This window comes from Podarcis liolepis (assembly GCF_965112155.1).
Source record: "Podarcis liolepis genome assembly, chromosome: 15".
Classification (NCBI taxonomy): domain Eukaryota; kingdom Metazoa; phylum Chordata; class Lepidosauria; order Squamata; family Lacertidae; genus Podarcis; species Podarcis liolepis.
The window spans coordinates 10,725,263-10,730,164 of NC_139566.1; positions in this window are offsets into that span (position 1 = coordinate 10,725,263).

The window sequence follows — 4,902 nt, forward strand, 5'->3', positions numbered from 1 at the left end:
TACCACTGTACTTGGTTTTTTGGGGGACCATTCCGTTGGCCCGAAAGCGGGGGGAAAAGAAAAGAAACGATGTTCTTCCACTTTGCAAAAATCTACAACGCGCCTGGTCGCCTGGAGTCAAATCTCAGCAGGCGAGGAGGGCAGGTGGTTATTTTCCAGCCCTGCCTCCCTTTGGGGAGGAAAAAAGGAGAGAATATCTGCCCTTGTTTCAAATGTCAAGTAAATAGATTCTCAGTGCTTGGGCCTGCTCCTACCTGCCTGGTGTTCCTAGGATTTCCCTGGCTGTTTGTGCAGGTCTAAACAGAGAGGGTAGAGGGGGAGCGGAGCAAGCGGATTTCTGTGGAATGCCCTGGCTGATCCCAGGCAGGGCTTCTGGATCCTCTAAATCAGGAATGGGGAACCTGCAGCCCTCCAGATGTTGGTGGACTACAACTCCCATCATGCTTGACCCTGCTGGCTGCTTAGGAGTTACGCTGATATGTTTTCTGGGATGTAAGGGAACGCTCTTTTTTTGAAGAGGAGATTAAAATTGCATCAGAGTTGCAAACTTAGTGAGGATCACAGCACAGAATCCCCAGTGCAAAATGGGTGCATCTCCTTTTTTCTCTCCGAAGAATAGTTAAGATCCTGTAAGATCCTTAAAAGATCTCTGCAGGATCCAGCCGCTTTTCTCTGAAGGATGGTAAAGGGTAAAGGGACTCCTGACCATTAGCTCCAGTCGTGACCGACTCTGGGGTTGTGGCGCTCATCTCGCTTTACTGGCCAAGGGAACCGACGTACAACTTCTGGGTCATGTGGCCAGCAAGACTAAGCTGCTTCTGGCGAACCAGAGCAGCACACGGAAACGCTGTTTACCTTCCCGCCGGAGTGGTACCTATTTATCTACTTGCACTTTTGACGTGCTTTCGAACTGATAGGTTGGCAGGAGCAGGGACTGAGCAACGGGAGCTCACCCCGTCACGGGGATTCGAACCGCCGACCTTCTGATCGGCAAGCCCTAGGTTCTGTGGTTTAACCCTCAGTGCCACCCGCATCCCTGAAGGATGGTAAGATCCTAAGAAGATCTCTGCAGGATAGCTCAATCGGTAGAGCATAAGACTCTTAGGGGTCATGGGTTCGAGCCCAAAGTTGGGCAAAACGTTCCTGAATTATGGGGGTTGGGCTAGATGACCCCTCTGGTCCCTTTCACCTCTCTGATTCTAAGAGGATGCAGACAAAGGCCCATCTAGCTAAATATCCCAATAGGATGTCAACAAGAAGCACCTGAGAGCAACAGATTCCCAGCAACTGGTGTTCAAAGGTATATTTTCTCAGATACCGGAGGCAAATAGGTATATAAGCTGCTCTGGCTAGTAGAATAATAATAATAATAATAATAATAATAATAATAATAATAATAATAATAATAATCTTTATTTGCATCAGCCACTAGCCATGCCAATAAAATAATATGTACTGCAGACAGAGGTAGAAACTTAACTACACAAAATACATTTTGGAGGTTTACATTAATAATCAGATAATAGATCTTATTATAATTGCCCCCGCTAAAAACCTTGCAGTTTTTGCTGTCACCTGACCATCTTGATCTGCTCAAAGAAAGGACGCGGTAGCAATGGTTGCTGAGCGACCTGGCATGGACAATAAGGGGTAATAACCTCTCCTCAAATCATTATAAAGATTGCAAGCCAGAAGCACACGAGCCACCGACTCCATTCTGCCATCTCCACATGGACATCACCATTTTTTCCCGTAGTGGAATTTTTTGAAACCGACCCTCAAGTACAGCCAAAGGCAGTATATTCAATCTTGCGAAAGTGAAAGCGCGCCTGCATTTTGGAATTGTTAAAATTTCGCAAATAGGGTGCCAAAGTGTCAAAAGGACTAGGTGGGAAATAATCATACCGTGGACAAAATTTCCTTATTGTGGCCAAATTATTCTGTCGCTCGATATATTACCTCAGATACTAGAGGCAAATAGATAAGCTGCTCTGACTAGTAGCTATTGATAGTCTCCTGAATGAATTTATCTAATCCCCTTTAAAGCCATCCAAAGTTGCTGGCCATCGCTAATTCTCCTGGGAGCCGATTACACAGTATAATTATGCGCCATGTGAATAAGGATATTTTTTATTTTTTAAGCAGCCTGGTGCCATCCTCTGCAGGCGATCCCGGGGCTTACTCCCAGGAAAGTGTGCACTTATGGGGTGGCAGCCTTTAGGTCGGGAGAAGTAAGCTTCTTTGTTTTTCTGCGGAGGTTATGCCCAGGTAAATGTTTATAGGGTTGCAGTTAAATATGTGCACAGGAGAGTCTGCATAGTGTATTGGGTTTCGAACTAGGAGACCCGGGTTCGAATCCTGAACTCCGCCATGCATTTCACTGGGGTGGCCTTGGGGCAGTCACTGCCCATCGACCTGGCCTACCTCCCAGGGCTGTTGTGAGGATAAAAAGTTTGATCTTGAGCTCCTTAGGGGATATAGACATAGGGTGAGTAGACCCACTGAAAATTAGTGTGATGAAATTAAACATCAGTGTTGGGTGAGCACAAATGTCACTAGTTTTTTTTGAATTGGGATATAATTGTTGAATAACAAATGTAACTTTCTAGATGGAAAAAAAGAACAAAATACTATTACAAAAAAGAGAAAATTAATGCGCGTAAATTAAGTTATCTCATAAAATTGATATGCCACGGTAATAAAAAAAGAGTGATTTTCAAAAAGATAGAACGATAAGATCAACAGGAAAAAGTAATGACGATAATTTAAAACTTCCACAAAGTTTAAATAGCAATAGACTGCAAACAGATTAAAACTTCTAGGTTAGTCTATGAATGTGAATGGGACTACTCTCAGTAGGGCTAAGATTGCAGACAGCCAATAGTCTGCATAACCCTTAAAACTTGAAGGGTGGAGCAGCTTGTCTGTCTTCAACCAGCGCCCCAGTAAAAAAACACACATCCTGATCAGCGTTGCAAACTCCAACCAGTCCGTATGACGACCCCTCGAGGCAGGTAGGCAGGCAGGCAACTCATCCATGGCGTCTCCCAGAAGAGTGAGACATATGCTGCGTTTTCAAAAAGCTCAGCCTACGGAGCACAGCTGTGTTATGAGTAAGCGCTGGGAGTCTGGAACTTGAGGAAAGGCGATCCCGGGACAAAGGCTGTGCGGGGAAAATAGAAAAGACCCAGGAGATGAAGAGGTGGGTAGGAAAGATCTACGAACATCTGTGTGGTCCAGGCCTAACGCCTCTAAAACTCTTGCTGAGCCCTGCGCTTCAGGCTTTGAACTTCGGCTGAACGCAGGTGGGAAACATTCTGCACCCTGTGGGGCTCTTATTCCCTTCTGGCCCTCGCAGTCCAGCAAAGGGGCCGGCCGGCTCTTACTAGGAAGACCGCTGATCAGGACTGCCATCTCCTGTTGCCTGTCCCAAGGTGCATGGAGATAGACTGCCTCTCTGCATGGAGGCTCTGCTTATAAAGAAGGCCGTCAATAATGCCATGGCCAGGTCAGAACCACCAGCCCCTGTAGCCCCATAGTTTTAAATTCATGGCTCGTGTCCTTCCAGCCTGGCTCATAAAATTGTAGAGTTGGACGGTACCACAGGGATCATTTGGTCCAATGCAGGAATCCACATCCCCCCCCCCAATTTATTTTATTGATTTTTTACATCTATAATGAATAAAACATACAAAACAAAACAAAACACACACTACAATACAGTGGTACCTCGGGTTAAGTACTTAATTCGTTCCGGAGGTCCATTCTTAACCTGAAACTGTTCTTAACCTGAAGCACCACTTTAGCTAATGGGGACTCCTGCTGCCGCCACGCCGCCAGAGCACGAGTTCTGTTCTCATCCTGAAGCAAAGTTCTTAACCTGAAGCACTATTTCTGGATTGGCAGAGTCTGTAACCTGAAGTGTATGTAACCTGAGGCGTATGTAACCTGAGGTACCAATGTACTACAAGAAAAATAAAAAATAAAAATATAAACACATATTCTTTCTTATATTCATTTTAAATTCCGTTATTACGTGACTTCCTCAAATCCCCCTAACTGGATTTCATTATGTTCCCTTGTAACAGTTCTCCCAAACATCTTTCTATTACTATCAGTTCCTTCCATTTACTATCTTCATCTCTTTTCTTATTGTCTTAAATCCATCTTACTATACAACATTCATATTATAATCCTAGGCCTGTTTAATGCTTTCACGTATCTTCTTAATTATCTTATATTACACTATTTGGCTAAATATTCTTTAAATTTCATCCAATCATCTTGGTATTCCTCCTCTTTCTGTTCGTGGATTCTTCCAGTCAGGTCAGCCAGCTCCCCAAACGCTTGATTTCCAATTTTTTGCTAATACCAGCCTTGCCGCTGTGGTGACATGCAAAAATGATCTAACATCTTTTTTGGGCATTTCCAATCCAGGCAGGAACCCACATTTTGCCCAGTGTGGGGCTTGAACCCACAGCCTTGAGATTAGGAGTCTCGTGCTCTACTGACTGAGCTATCCCATCTTGTTCTCCAATGGCAGAAATTTGGCAGTATGTTGATCCTAGATGCGGAGGTCCCACCCAGTATCCCCTTCACCCCTCCCGGCTGCTGCTGTTCGCCACCCAGGAACTGGTACCCGGAGGTAGACTGCCTCTGAACATGGATGCTCAGCTCCTAACCATGATGGCTAACAGGCCTGTCAAGCCTAAATTCTTGTTTCCTTGCTGAGGCCAGGCAGACGCCTCTTGCGAAGCCCATCAGAAGGGCAGGAACGAAACAGGCCTCCCCCTGTTGACTGCCTCCAGCAATAAGGAATAGGGAGATAGACTGCCTTTGGCTATGGAGGGTTGCGTCTCGCTCTCATGACCAACCCCAGCCATGGACGGGCGTCTCCTCTTC